Raw genomic sequence first — 16,666 nt, 5'->3', positions numbered from 1 at the left:
ATGAATTACTATATGGGGGATGAATTACTATGGGGGATGAATTACTATATGGGGGATGTATTTTCAGTTTTAAAAATGTGGCTCTCAAAATAAATTTCAATCGTGGTTTTGGCGAGATTTGGCTCAGTTGAAAAAAAAGGTTGCCCACCACTGCTCTAGAGGATTCAATATGTGTTTTAGTCAATGGAAATCACTAGGGGGCAGGAGATCAGTTAATATAGGCTGAAACAAATGCCTGGGAAAAAAACGCTCAAATTAAGCATTTTCAGGCAGTCTATGGGGCCAGAAAATGCTCAATTCTGCCTGAAAATTAGCTCATGTACTTTTTGGAGTGGTAGGAATTTAGCTACAAGCAACAGGACACTCAGATGTGAACAAGGGCCATTGAATACAATGTGTTTTTGCTTGCTGAGGATGTTTGAGCTACAAGCTACAAAACTCTCAGGTGTAAACGGGGCCTTGGGGGATGAAGGAGAGCATGACATTACTGCCACCTCTCCATCTCATCCAATTAGAGAACTCTTTGCATTCATTCAGAAAATGCAAAGTATCTTTAGCTTGGGATGTGTGCTGAGTGGCTGTCCTCCTGTGTTCAGAAAGCATAAGACCAGTTGCTCAGCATGTGCAATCATGGAAGCACGTGGGAAGCGCTGGAGTAGCCCCAGATGGGGACCAGACTGTGGCCAGTGGGAGTAGAAAATGTCCCAATGTCAGTGGGAGAAAACAATGTACCATCTTTGGTATTGGAGGAAATATAAGTGGCCCATCATTGGTGTTAGTGGAAGGAATAGTGTTCCATCATTGGTGTCAGTGGGAGGAATAGTGCCCCATCAATTATGTCAGTAGAAGGAATAGTGCCTCATCATTGGCATCAATGGGAGAAATAGTGTCCCATCATTGGTGTCAGTGGGAAGAATAGTGCCTCACCATTCATGTGAGTTGGAGGAATAGTGTCCCATCATTGGTGTCAGTGGGAGGAATAGTGCCCCATCATTAATATCAGTGGAAGGAATAGTTCCCCATCATTGGCATCAGAGGGCGGAATAGTTCCCTATAATTGTTATCAGTGGAAGGAATAGTGCTCCATCATTGGTGTCAGTGGGAGGAATAGTACCTTGTATCAGTCGAAGGAATAGTGCCCTATCATTGGTATCAGAAAGAAATAGTGTCCCATTGTTGGTGTCAATAGGAGAAATAGTATAATGTATCAGTGGGAGCAATAGTGCCCCAAGGGCCAGATAAAGGTATGCAAAGGGCAACATTCAGCCCCAGGGCCGCAGTTTGGAGAACAAGCTGGACCAATGTAACTATGTAAAAATATACAGAACCATGCCTGGAATTCTTCTTTAAATTATTCAAAATGTATATAATATATTGCACCCAGAATCCCCAGTCTATCCCAGTCCTTCTCGGTAGTTCTGTAGGCCCCAGTCATGTGTCTCTTTGCTGCATAACCTTGCTGAATGAGAGCTATAGAATTAGGCCAGTGAACACATGGCTTGCATTTTCAAAGCCTCAGATTGAGGGCTATTCAGAAAATTAGGATAGGAATATAGGTACATTCAGCTAAGTGCCAGGATTAAAACTAGAGCCACTCAACATATAGGCTGTGTCCCCTAAATGAGCTTAAATGTTCATGTTTGACTGCAGTGTATCCTTAATACAAACCTTTTTCTTGGGTATAGTGGATTTCCTTACTAGGTCAATGCATAAAAAATGCATTTGCTTGAAAACCAAGAAGCAAATTTTTTTTTTATTGGCGAGTGAGATAACTAGCAATATTAATATTTTATGTGGTCATGAATGATTAACCAAAAACTGTATACTGAGCGGACTAATATAAGAAATGTGGTTAATATGAGACGAAGGAACCATAAATGAAGAATTAAAGTAAAACTACAGGCAAGGCAACATACAAACTCAGTAATGAATATGTTACTGTGTAGTACGGTCTACTTACTTATACCTATATTTTGTATTTGGCAGTAAAGTAAACCCTAGGTTCCTTATAATGTTAATAAATATTTCTTTTTTTTTAAATGACCATCCAAGAGAAACATTTGAAGTTTTTGTGATGCCATCTGATTGTTTTGTGCAATATTAGTCTACAGTTTTTGTATTAGAGCTGATGCTGAAAATGTGGTATGCAGTAGCTCAGTATACCATGGATTATCTTCACATATTCATGTTTGGATTTTGTTGCCCTCTTGGTGGAAAAAGATAGTTTTGCAAGAAATGGTTACCTTTTTCTCAGAGCTAGGTGAATTTTTACAGAAGAATCCGGTATGGTACTTTATACATACTGTAGTTACATTAGTCCAGCTTGGACCAATGTAACTATGCATATACCATACCTATAGGATACCTCTAGAAGCTGGAAATCACTGTGATAGACATAGCTAATACAGTGATCTCCACCAGCTTCCAAGTTCCACACCAAGTGGCTGCCCTGTAGCATTCTGAATGCAGGAGGTTGGCCAATCTCCATCACATCCATTCAGAGAATGTTTTGCTTTTTCTCAAAGAATGCAAAGCATTCTCTGGATGGACGTGATGGAGGATGTGATATCACTGCCCCCATTTCTCCACCTTGTCCCCTAAGAGAATGCTTTTCATTCATTGAGAAAATGCAAAGCATTCCCTGAATGGTAATCATCATGAGTGGCCGACCTCTTGTGTTCACAATGCAGCTCAGAAGCCACTCAGCACAGGACCTGGAAGCTAGTGGAGATCACAGAAGTAGCAGTATCTACCACAGTGATTTCCACATTCTAAAGGGTTCCCACAGTTATGCTATATTATTATTGTTGTTATTATTATTATACAGTATTTATATAGCACCAACAGTTTGCTCAGCGCTGTACATTATAATGGGAGACAGTACATGAGACAGTACAGTAACAATACGATTCAATACACGAGCTATATGCATAATTACATTGGTCCAATCTATTGTAACTATGTTAGAAATGCCATACCTGGAATTCTCCTTTAACCCCTTTATGCCGGCACCTCCCAGCCCTTTAAGAGTTTCAGAAGCCGGAAGGCGGGGCGGGGTTTTAGGGTCATGTGACCCCCATGATTCGCTGTCACGGTGGTCACATGATCAGAAAAGGTCACGATTGCAAGGAGAGATCGGGACCTTTCCATGAGTCACGGATATATGTGCTGGGAGCGCACAGGGCGTGCGCTCTCAGCACATATATATTTTCAAATGGTACGCAAATATGCGTCCGCTTGGCGTCAAGGCCCAGTCGCCGAGAGGCCGCATATTTGTGTGCGCACGGCATCTAGGGGTTAAGGACAACAACCACTGCAACATTAGTGGTCAGTGAGCACTCATCTGCTTTGGTTACTAGACCACAGTAGCTAGATCAAAATATTTCCAACACAAGGGTGATAAACTACTTTAACCTCTTCGCATTGTGTTTGTGTTTTGCACCTGTGTTTTTTATGCATTTTTGCCGCATTTTTTATGTGTTTTGCTTTTCTTTTTTAGTCTTTTTATTTTTCTTGTTGCTAGGCAGATTTAAAATTCAAACGCATCAAAAACATGGCAAAAATGCATCAAAAACGCAATACATGCTTTTCTGCAGCATATCCATTGAAGACTACAAAACCAAAAATGCAACTTTTTGCATTCAAAAAAGTCGCAGACCCTTTCCAAACAACACACCAGGTGGAAACGCGCAGATGTGAACATGTCCCATAGGAAATAATGTAAATGGACTGTACTGCGTTTCTGCAAAACACTGCAGAAAACGCTTGGGTGTGAACCTAGGGTTAGTCAGAACCCTGAGCAGTAAGTTTGTTGACTTTGGTCATTAGATTTCGAGGGCCAGAGTCTGAGGCATTAAAGTGTAAGGCAAAGTTTTTTATTTTTTTACTTTTTGATAAAGTAGAGAAGGATTAGAACACTTGTCAGCTTTTGTTGCTGTCTGTATCTATAATAGGGAGACTGATACTCAAGATTTATCATGTTTACTGTTGTCATTAAAAGTGAAGGTAAGTGAAAATCACAAATTTTGTGTTGACATCAGAACATTAATAGAGGGGAAATCTTCTAATGGGGACACCAGTTCTGGTGACACAGATTTCTATCATGTCCTGTTTTAGCTATGGGACTAAAGCCCACCCGGGTTGAAACGTGTCCATGTCTGTGCATTGTTCCCCTTACCTGGATGGATTTGAAGTAAATAAAGAAGATTTTATGCTGATAACATGCCTTGTTGCTGTGCTTTTCTTGGAAGACTGATGGCATATGTGGCTACCTTACAAAATAAAGGGTTGTGGCATCACACTTTCATGTTATAACAGTGGGACAGGACGCTCCCCCCTTGGTCCCCAAAGGTGCCAAACCGATAGCGGGGGACCAGTCCTTAAAGTGGAACTTCCCCTTCTGGGTGGAGCTCCGCTTTTAGATATATTTTTCAGTTCAAGTGCTTGAATGTCAATGCTGAACTTCAAGATAAGCAAATATTGTCTATATACAAAAGGCAATGGATGAGGTGGAGAATGTGATATCACTGACCTGGATCTTGGTGTGTTTTGTGTATTTCTTTCAGATCTGTCCCGTAATCCAGCATGAAACTTTGCCTCTGTGCAAGAGCTTCCTGTAATAAAGACCAGTCACTGCTGCTCTCTCTACCTGTGCAGGGTGTCTGGTCTTATCTCCGCCCCTTCCTGTATTTTTTGTGCAGGCAGCCTGTAGTTGGTGGAGCTTGCTGGGCCACTCTAAGCACAGGTTTTGTACAGCACCGTGAGGATGTCACTGCTACTTTTACAATGTAATATCTGGGTTTTCAAAGGCATTTGGTTCACACAAAGTTGAATTGCTGTATATACTTTGTAGCTAAAAGTGGGACAGGAAGTGAAGAGAAATTTCCCAGATGTAAAAAAAACTGATAGGAGTTTTAACCATAAAAATAAAGCGTTGCCTTTAGTTACACTTCAAGTTCTTATTCAGTTCTGCTAGGAAGTCACCCCTGGCGTGATGTATCCAAAATGGTGAGTAAGGATGTCATCTGAACACCAATATGTAGTTTGAGATATGCAGTTTTACTTGGTCATAATAAGCTATGTAACATTTTGGGACCATGACAATCATCAGGACAATTGATCCCTTTTCAGTTTGTGTACGGTGGACACAGGCAGACCCGTGATAGCTCTATGGGAGGCCAGATGTAAACAGATGCTGATGTCCGTTTACATCAGGTTACTTCTGATCTTGGAGGAGTGGGTGTAATCCAGATGTAGGCAACCTTTGGGAGATGGATATCTATCTGGTCAACATGGAAGAGATCGAAGATCTCCGGGGTGTGTAAACATCACAGGGAGACGTTTCAGAACCTTGCAGCTTCTGTCGGTGCAGTGACTGCTATTGTCCCGCCACTGGCATACTCCTGAACTCTGCACTCTATACATAGCATACTCCTGAACTCTGCACACTGAACATAGCACACTCCTGTACTCTGCACTCTATACATAGGGCACTCCTGAACTCTGCACTCTATACATAGTGTACTCCTGAACTCTGCACTCTATACATAGCACACTCCTGAACTCTGCACTCTATATATAGCGTACTCCTGTACTCAGTACATAACACATTTCTGAACTCTGCACTCTATACATATCATACTCCTGAACTCTGCACTCTGTACATAGCACACTCCTGTAATCTGCACTCTATATATAGCGTACTACTGAACTCTGCACTCTGTACATAGCACACTCCTGTACATAGCGTACTCCTGAACTTTGCTCTCTGTATGTTGTGCTCTCCTGAACTCTGCACTCTGCACATAGCGTACTCCTGAACTTTGCACTATGTATGTTGCGCTCTCCTGAACTCTGCACTCTGCACATAGCATACTCCTGAACTTTGCACTATGTATGTTGCGCTCTCCTGAACTCTGCACTCTGCACATAGCATACTCCTGAACTTTGCACTATGTATGTTGCGCTCTCCTGAACTCTGCACTCTGCACATAGTGTACTCCTGAACTTTGCACTCTGTATGTTGCGCTCTCCTGAACTCTGCACTCTATACATAGCATACTCCTGAACTTTGCACTCTGTATGTTGCGCTCTCCTGAACTCTGCACTCTATACATAGCACACTCCTGAACTCTGCACTGTGTACATAAAGCACTCTTGGTGTTTAACAATGCTTCTTTAGGACCTTCACACTGCAATTTGACCACACCCATAATTTGATTTGGTTAGTTCCCCTCCCCCTAACAATGGGGGGAGGGGGGCCTGATTGAGTTCCTACACCTATTGTCTGAGAAAATAAGCCCTGTATTCAAATATACATGAATTCAATAGGCTACATGTGTACAGGTCTATATTCACTTTACCAGTGTAGACTGCCTGCATTCGGGGAGCTGCATATGACTCCATACGTAAGTAAACACTCGTTTTCACATATATCTGTGTTCATATGCATACAGCCGCCACCTGCTATTGATTTGTACAGGCTGTTTGTTGCACCTGACACCCTGGCAGAGAAAATACAACCATATTGTATGCCATTTGCAGCTGTGTGCATGAAGACTTAGCTACGCACCAAATACCATCAGCCCCTTGCTTGATGAATCCTCCTTTCTATATTCAATCTTAGGTGTCCATTTCCTCTATGCATGCTTATATAAATCCAGGTATTTATAATTATATATGCTGCATGTCTGGTATTACATTCTGCCAACACCTGTCTCCTGTCTTGTGTCTTTGCAGAATAAAACGGCCGGATATCTGGTTGAATTCATTTGCGGTTTGTGTGACCTAAGGCAGACTGACAGCACTGCTTCTCTATCTTACCCTTCTGGTTTCCAGGCTTCTGCACTACCTTGACCTACAGTACTTGTGGTATGACTCACTTCTGCGAACAGCTATCATGTATCATTATTAGAGCACAATAGAATTACACACTGTTTATGGCACTAACATATTTAAGGCCAGTATAAAGAGCTCTCGCTGTTCTTTGCTGAGCTCATACAACCATGACTGGGGAAAATAAACTGAAAGTGAGTAGTAACAATGAAAACACGGCCTTTAAGTGGCAGTTGGTTTTAGCCGCTGTCCCATATCATTATTTCTTCCCATCTACAACACAAGTGACAGGCTGTCCAGTTCCTTTATAATCAGATAAAGAGCACAAGGGAGAGGCAATCAAAGTGGACCCAGCTTAAGGCCCCATGTACACGGGACACTTCTGATGGAGACTGACTGCTGGAAAACGTAAATTAAAAAATGTCTGTTTAGCCGCGTTTATGAGCGTTTGCGTTTAGAAGCGTTTTTTTAAGATAACCCCAGGAGACCTTCCAAAATGCCAAGAATGCACTGAAAAACAGTAAAAAAAATTACTATTTCAGACACTTTGAGAGAAACAGAGAGAGCAGAAGCAGAGAGAGCAGTATTTGTTGAGATTAGCTGTCTTTTTTTTTTTTTGTGGTGTTTGGATGTGTTCCAGCTCATTTCTGTGCAGAAATTATTGCAGCAGTGTCTAACATATTTTATTTCATGCAAAACCTCAAAGTATGGTGTACCAGGTCCATTTGAGTACCAGGAATACGCTTTGCATGCATTTTTCATGATGAAAAAAGTCTCTGGACAGCATCTGGAAATGGAAGAGTTAAAAAAATTTGCAAATGCCTATAAATGCGGTTAGCCGCGTTAACCCCCCTGGCAGTATTCCCGAGTGTAGCTCGAGGTAAAGTTTCAGTACCACAAGCGGTAACCCCCGAGCTACACTCGGGCTTACCATGCGGCGCGGCTCCGGGATCTGTTCTTCACTTACCTTGTCCTGCGCTCCCGTGATGTCCCTCCTGCAGTGTCCCTGGCAATGTCCTCCGGTGGATGCCGGCATCTGTCATCTGGGTTCCGTCCCCTGCGAGCGTCGGGACGTATGGGGGACGGAAAGGCGGGAAATTTGAAAATGACAAAAAGTGACATTCACTAAATTCACTAAAATCACATAGTAAAACATTACTGTATCAAACCATTTCACATACATTTTGTCCCGAGTGCTTTGTCCTGTGCCCTGCCTGCATTTTTACTGTTCTTTCTGCCTGGAAACTGAGAAACGTCCATGGTGTCCAAAAAGCATCCCTTTAGGTCAAAAGCGGTTTTAGATCAGCTAGAGAACAGTGATAGTAAATCAGAACCACTTGCAGAATTGAGTGATAATGATTCGTGGGGAAATTCGTCATCAGACACTGAAAACGATTTTGCGACTTTGCTCAGTGATGTGCGAACTTGGCGCTATATTTCAAATTTCAGTGTTTTTGGTTTGGTTATATTATTGAATTAAATTTATTATTATGTTATTATTTTTTATGATTATTTATTAAATTATAATTTATGATTTCGTGTTTCAAATTTTATCCTACCTGGGATGTTTACTAGACTCTTGTTCGGACAGATTTCAGTGAGTTATTCCTAAAAATTACAGGCCTACAATAAAAAAATACATATTTCCATGCAAAAAAATGTACCGCTTTGAGCACAGAAATATGGACATAATCAGACCACTAGGCAAAGTGGGGGCAGAAATGAGGGGGTGCCACAGCTGCAGGAGAGGTGTGAGGGCCACATGACACGGTCTGGTGGGCCAGAATCAGCTCACAGGCCTTGTGTTTGACACATGTGTCTTAGATTATATTTAGCTCTGTGCTCTATGATGTGCATCATATGATCCCTGCCCTCAGCCTTCTGGAGCAGAGAAAAAGCCTTTGATTTGTGTGTTTTATAAGGCTGTAGAGAAGAGCTGGCAGCAGATAAACAGGCACAACTTTATGTAGGAGGGTGTGTGCATCTCTGTGTATTACCCGAGGTTAGTCACTTTATTGGGTATATGTAAGAGTTTACAACCACTTTAACTACAAGAGAACAAAGCAAACTCCATAGAGCCCTAGCCTATAATTAAAGAAAGGTGACGGCCTATTACATATCTGATAGAGTTTAATGGGTGGATACAAGCATCTTGTTTTATTATATAAGCATATGTCACTCCTTTGTAAACATGAAATCATACAATAAAAGTTACCTTTAGTTCCTTAGACGATGCACCTTATGACCTAATTGTATAGGAAGTGTTGGTAACTAACCAATCACACAGGGGTGGATTGTTATAGTGATGGAAATTGTCAAGGATAAATCCAGCTGCAGATGAAACCAGTTTGTAAACTACGTGTGGTATTCATCAAATACTGAATCTAAGTTCACTAAATTCATCCTACTGGCAGTTCTCTTTAATCCACTGCCATCCGAATCCAGAGAGTTCTTCTCTGGGAGTGTGTTATATAAAGCCTGTGCTATGTAACTTCCTATGTAGTCCATATGTTACCCCCTGGTGCTCTGGAAGACCACAAATTTTAAAGACAGAGGTTTTTAGTTTTAGTACTTCACCGTGTCCTTAGTCACAGAAAATAAAAGATATCAACTATATCTACCTTTAATCAGTCTAGACTTTCTCATGAATATACTGTAAATCAATAATAACATTCAATACAGAAATTATTAGAAAGTGTGAGTCGAAAAAACCCACTTGAGTGAACTCTGCCCTGGGTCTACTTATGTCTTTAGTTGGTTTGCATGACCCCACGAGCTGCAGTGCATTTTAAAGTCATCTGGATGTTTGTCTACACTCCCACTAATGCTCTGGTGTCAATGACGCACCTATATAATATAGTATTTGTGTGGTGGTGGTCCTTGGGGTCCCAAGGGTGAAGCTGTTAAGGCAAGGAGAGGACCCACAGAATAATCCAGGGTGTCTTTCAAACAAAACAATGAAAGAAAAGGTGGGAGAAGCCCTTACAGTGTTGTAAGTATATACAGTATAAGGAATATGTTTGTTCCCAAAATTATTATTATTATACAGGATTTATATAGCGCCAACAGTTTGCTCAGCGCTTTGCAATATAATGTAGTGGTTCTCAACCTGTGGGTCGCGATCCCTTTGGGGGTCGAACGACCCTTTCACAGGGGTCCCCTAAGACCATCAGAAAACACATATTTCCAATGTGTAAAGAGCAGCTACTGTGTAGAAAGCAGCTGCTGTGTTGAAAGCAGCTACTCTGGTAAAAGCAGCTACTGTCTTGAAAGCAGCAGTATTGGAGGTAAAACGACACTCATGAATTATAATTACTGGGTAAATAATTTTATGGTTGGGGGTCACCACAACATGAGGAACTGTATTAAAGGGTCACAGCATTAGGAAGGCTGAGAACCACTGATATAATGGGAGATAATACACCAACAATACAGTTCAATACAAGAGGCTTAGGAGGGCCATGCTCCTTGGAGCTTACAATCTAAGAGGGAGGGGCTAGTGGTACAAAAGGTAGTAACTGTGGGGGATGGACTGGTTGGAAGAGTAGAAGATTCCATTATCAGCTGAGGGCAGGATAGGCTTCCCTTCAGGATGGCAGCCGTAGGGGGGGGTGTTATAAAACTACGGCGCAGCCACCTGGGTGAAGGAGCCCTTAGAGGTAAGTAGTGCTTCAAATTTCTTTAATAAACAGCAAAATGTATTGCATTTTTACACTTCAGACACTAAGCCTGCAGTAGTGGAATCATCTACTAGTATCTAGTATGTAGTGTAAAAGCCTGTCCGATTCCATACATATTATGGGATAGGTTAGGTAGGTGCTTGTATTACATTATCTAAGGTTGATTGTAGAGCGATTGTGCGGTCAGATTGTAACGTGTATTGTAAGCCTAAGGCACCTTGATAACTGACATAAAAAAATGTTCCGTGCTTATTTGGCCAACATCACACGATATCGATACAAGTAACCAAAATCCTGGATGTCACACAGAGAACATCATTACATTATACAGTCAAGGAAGCTGCATCTGGGATGTCATAGATTGCCCGCTGTGGGTAAGAGCGTTACACCAAGTACAAAAATCTCTCATAATCACTTCATTTGCTCTTAAAGTAAACCTATTGCAAACGCAGACTTGGCCTATGACAGCACCGCGCACAGGCCTCCATCAGTGAAAACCACATGTAGAAACAATCAGTACATCCACAGATACATACGGCTATAAATATCTGCAAATCATGACTTTTCTTGAAAAGGTCAAGTTTGGCCCCTCCCCTTCCTGCCTCCTAAGCCTTTCTACCGCTTAGCCTAAAAGTGAACAGCCTCGCTGATCAACAAGGATGCTAATGCAGGCCATGCAACAGTATAAAAGTAGGATCATTTACAGGAAATTATTCCTGTCTGCATGCAGGGTAACCTTCGTCACTCTCACGGCCTCCTAGGCCTTCGAAGGGGACATCAGTGGGGTGTATACTCAGAGTAGGGGAGATATAGGTAGGTTTTTTAGGTATAGAAAACAGTTGATGGTCTGAACGGCAGAGGGGCCTGTTGAGGTGTGGTCTGTGTTTGTGTTGAGATCTCCATACAGACACACTCCAGTCAAGCACAGAACCAAAAAGTACAGAACATCTGTGTGTCATCTTCAAACTGAGTGAGTTAAGTCTTTTTGATGAAATAAAAAAACTTGATTTTGGTCTATTACGATGACTCTGACTCTTCTATACACAGTTGTGCTCAAAAGTTTGCATACCCTGGCAGAAATTGTGACATTTTGACATTTATATTGAAAATATGACTGATCAATCCTGAGAATTGAGGGGCAGAAGTATTACTGCATGGAGAAACCCAAGCTAACAGCTAAACATATACGAGGTGTAATCTGCAAGTGTCTTTGATAAGAGTTTCATATTTTTCTCAGTTATCTTTGATCTTCTAATCTGGACAACAATTAAAGCACTATTACTATAAACCTAAAAGCAAACCTTTACTATATTGCAGCTTACCAATTCTTAGATATGATTGCTGCATTAGTTTCCTTTTTGGCTTTCTTTCTTCTATTTTCACCTGGTAATTCAGCCAGGTGTATTTCAGAAGTTCAAGCTCTCCAGCAGAATGTATCAGTTTACATGGATGAGACCAGGGGCAGGCATACGGGGCAAAAGCCCTGGGTGCAATGTTGCTATGTGGAGAGGGTGACAGCCAATGCATTCTACTTGAATGACAGGAGTGATGCTGCTGTTACTCCTGTCATTCAGAATAAAGCACAGTGCAGGGCTGCCATAGCTGCTGATGTGAGGATTCTGCTTTCTTTTCCCTCCAGCAGCTGTGTAATGTGGTTAGGAGAGAAAGCAGGACAGTGTTGTTCTGAGAACACAGACACCTCATTCTCAGCATGGGCACCTCTGAGAGTGAGAGCAGGCTGCCCTTCTTCCCAGAGGCATAGATGCACTGCTGGTCAAAAGTGCACGGGGGGCCACCATGGGGGTGGATGGGTATGCTGTAGCACCCCCATAGCACCTCCATCTAACAGTGATCATTGTTTTTTTTAATGGCCACCGCTGCAGGGCCAGGAACCACCCCCAGCCATTTGCACCTCCCCAGTATTCAGAGAACGTGGAAAAAATGTCCTCTTCCAGACCTGCTGTCAGTGTCTGCTTAACATGTAGTTGTGGGCTGAGCTTAGAACATAACAAAGTGGAATTTTATGCGAAGAGGCTAAGAGAATTCTAAAGACCCTGATTTAATGTTGGGGGGCAGCTCTGAGGACCCTAATGTAAGCAGGGGAACTGTGGGGATCCTAATGTAAGGGGGGGAAGCTATGGGGAACCTGATGTTAGGGGAAGGTCTGGAGGTGACTCTGGAGACCCTGAAGTTGGGAGGGACTCTGGAGACCCTGATATTTTGGGGAGGGGATTCTGAGGACCCTGACGTAAGGGGGAGACTCCGGGGACCCTGATGAAAGGGGAAAGATAACTTTTACAGAAGAGGCAGGACTCTGGGGACCCTGGTGAAAGGGGGAGGATGACTTTTACAGAAGGGGCAGGACTCTGGGGACCTTGACATAAGGGAAGGTGACACTGGGGACCCCAACATAAGGAGGAGGACTCTGATTTAAGTGGGATTCTGGGGACCTAATGAAAAAGTGGAGTGGGGACAATGCGAACCCTGATGAAAGGGGGGGTGACTCTGGGGACTCTGACGTTAGGGGGACTCTGGGGACCCTGATGTTAAGGGGGGACCATGACATAAGTGGGGACTCTGGGGACCCTAAAAGAAGGGGGAAGACTCTGGGGACTCTGACATAAGGGGGAGGACTCTGATTTAAGTGGGACACTGGGGACCCCGATGAAAGAGGAGTGACTCTGAGGACCCTGATGTTGAGGGAGGGCTCTGGGGATCCCAATGTTATGGGGAGGGGACTCCGGGGACCCTGACAGAAGGGGGAGGACTCTGGGCACTCTGACATAAGGAGGGTGACTCTGGGGACCCCAAAATAAGGAGGAGTGATTTTAAGTGGAATTCTGTAGAAAAGGTGGAGTGGGGACTATGGGAACCCTGATGTAAGGGGAGTGACTCTGGGGACCCTGATGTTGGTGGGGCTCTGGGGACCCTGACATAAGGGGGAGGACACTGATTAAGAAGTGGGACTCTGATGTAAGCAGGAATCCTGATGGGGATTTATGATGTAAGGGGGAATCTGATAACAAGGGGGCTCGACTGCTGCATTCTATATGTTGTTTGGTATGTTACTTACCCTTGGCTTTTGCACTCTATACATTGGAGTTGATTTACTAAAGGCAAATAGGCTGTGTACTGCAAGTGTACTGAAAGTGCAGTGGCTCTAGATCTGAGGGGAACATTCAAGGAAAATTTTAAAAAACAGCATTTTGTTTGCACATGATTGGATGAAAGAAATCAGCAGAGCTTCAACTCATTTCAGAGCTTCCCTTCGGATCTAAAGCAACTGCACTTGCAGTGCACTTACAGGGCCTTTTTTTTTCTTTCCAATGACACCACTGACATAGGGGCAGTTTTTCCTACCTGTGACACCACTGATGCAATTGTATTTTTCATTTCAGTAACAACTTAGACACAGGGACATTTTTCCTTACAATGACACCACAAATGCAAGGGAATGTTATCCTACCATTGGCACCTCTGGCCTAGGGGCATCTTTCTTTTTAATGACACCGCTGATGCAGGAGCATTTCTTCCTTTCAGTAACAGAACCAATATTGGCATTTTTTCCTCAAATTGATGCTGGGGCAATACTTTATACATCACCATTAGCCCCATATTTTACAGCAGAATAACACATGTTAAAATACACACAACGAACGTGCTACTACCCATATATCTTGAATGAAGACGAGCCACAGATTACTCAACTGTATGCGATAGTAAGGTAAGGAAGGAAGGATCCGCATGCAGCCATAGATGCTCTTTAGATGCTTACATTTATCTGAAGACCAAAGCATTAAAATTACAGATACAAAAAAGTTGACGCGTTTCAGCCTACATGGCTCTAGACCAGCAATGGGCAAACTACGGCCCGCGGGCCGTATACGGCCCGGCGGACCTTTTAATCCAGCCCGCGGAGCTAGGCTCCCGCTAGGCTCCTCTCACAGTCCGCCGTGTAGCATGAAAATCTGTCTCCTATGAGGATCTGTCCCCCTCGACGTATCTGCGCATGTGCCGGAGATCACCGATCGGCTGCTAATGCCTGAAACTGGCACATGCGCAGATACGTCGAGGGGGACAGATCCTCATAGGAGACAGATTTTCATGCTACACCGGAACGGGCGCGGGAACACGACGAGAGGAACGCGCGGAGAAAAGGTAAGTGAATTGACACAAGGGGGACTTGGGGACTTAATATGGGGGATGAATTAATATGGGGGATGAATTACTATAGGGGGGATGAATTACTATGGGGGATGAATTACTATAGGGGGGATGAATTACTATGGGGGATGAATTACTATATGGGGGATGAATTACTATATGGGGGATGAATTGCTATGGGGGATGAATTACTATATGGGGATGAATTACTATGGGGGATGAATTACTATATGGGGGATGAATTACTATGGGGGATGAATTACTATGGGGGATGAATTACTATATGGGGGATGAATTACTATATGGGGGATGAATTACTATGGGGGATGAATTACTATATGGGGGATGAATTATTATGGGGGATGAATTATTATGGGGGATGAATTACTATATGGGGGATGAATTACTATGCTTACTATGGGGGAATATTACTATACTTACTATGGATGACACATACACATCATTCATCTACTCTTGGTCCGGCCCCCGGGTCCAATATATGAACCCATTGCGGCCCTCAAGTCAAAAAGTTTGCCCACCCCTGCTCTAGACATAACTCATGAACCATAAAACGTGTACTGCTATCAAGCTCATATGTTACACATGTCTTGGTGCAGCGTGTTATGTGTATTGTTATTAACCCCACCTCACTTGCTATTTCTTTATTTGGGGGTGGGGGGGCAATTTGGCATCTTCTTCCTGGGCACTGAATTACCTTGTCCCGCCACTGGATGGGACCATCCATTTACCACTGGCAGGGGAGATTAAAATGATCAGCTTTTATTTATGCATGTAAAACTTTTATCCCAAATGGAAAAAAAAACTGTTGCTGTAACTAATTGCAAAATGTGAGGTAGAGTTTGGCTTCAGTTTGTTATTGTATTCAAATCTGCTAATACATTTAATACTCCAATACCCGCCACTGACAATGCTGCTGTCTGCTGTGCCCTGGCTTATTCCTTCAGAGTGGTGTCTCACTAATACAGGAGGTGTGTTACTGGCCAGATCACCAGGAGAAAGCAGAGGGGGGAAAAAAGCAAAAAAAAAAAAAAAAAAATGATGCAGCCACCACATCTAGTGATTGGTATGCTGAAATATAATACATTTTTGGTTTTGGGTTTAATACCGCTTTAAGAAAGGTAGATTTTAGTTGTGTTGGGAAAGGTTGACAATTCTGTTAAACATTGCCATTTCTGGAGCCCTTAGTAATTCCTACAGCAATTGTTGTATTATTAATGGGATTAAATCCTGAAACTCGTCTAAGAGCTTGTGACTTGTATCAACATAGCCTGCAGCCTTTTTTTTTTTAAATCTAAACTCTTCATTTATTTTCCGCAGCTCATACAGAGTAATCAAGCAAGGTAGTCAGTGGTGCATAGCAAGGATTGAAGCAGACAAATGTGCATCTTGGAATATAATCCTTGGAGACTTAGACCTATGTCAACGAGTCATATATTAAAAAAAGTTTTATTCGATTGTTACAGGTCAAAATGAAAATGGGGCTTTTTATTTATTTATTTATTTCAGGTACTTATATAGCTCAGTCAATTTACGCAGCGCTTTACATATATGTTGAACATTCACATCAGTCTCTAACCCTCAAGAGGCGTAATATCTAAGGCTTTTTAAATCATAAAGTCCCCACAAATTGCCTTGTCATGTCTATGTGTCAACTAAAACAAAGGAAACCATCCTGCTAAGGGAGTGATTTTGTTTTTTAATACAGAATTGTAAAAAAGATGTAGGGTATATAAGGAGGGGTTAAAGATTTGTGGGAAGTGGGGCAATCAGATCAGTTCTCTTCTTTTTCCCAGTAAACAGTCAATGTCCCAAATTTGAGTAACTCAGTACAGATTTACAATACATTTCTCTTTGTTCAACTTTCGAAATGTCATTGTGACATTTATGTCCTAAAGCAATTATTCGCATTTGTTTAGATATGGCAAAACATCTGTTCTTTGCTCCCACCTATGAACTTTATCCTTTTT

General features: G+C 42.4%; 1 protein-coding gene across 2 annotated transcripts in view; it reads left to right on the top strand.

Moving 5' to 3' along the window:
* LOC149467529 (protein FAM163A-like) overlaps window positions 1-16,666 on the top strand; it is an 81,945-nt gene that overhangs the window by 43,674 nt on the left and 21,605 nt on the right. The window contains exon 2 of one of the 2 annotated variants that reach the window (XM_089671494.1): window positions 6,739-6,870. The exons of the other annotated variant lie outside the window; for it this stretch is intronic. The gene's annotated coding sequence lies outside the window, so the exon portion shown is untranslated. The remainder of the gene's footprint in view (window positions 1-6,738; window positions 6,871-16,666) is intronic. 2 annotated transcript variants of the gene reach the window in all.

Source organism: Staurois parvus, unplaced genomic scaffold (assembly GCF_062004578.1).
Source record: "Staurois parvus isolate SC_StPar_1 unplaced genomic scaffold, SC_StPar_1.0 ptg000106l, whole genome shotgun sequence".
Lineage (NCBI taxonomy): Eukaryota > Metazoa > Chordata > Amphibia > Anura > Ranidae > Staurois > Staurois parvus.
The sequence above is the reverse complement of the archived record's forward strand: the minus strand, read 5'-3'. Positions and strand labels throughout refer to the sequence as shown.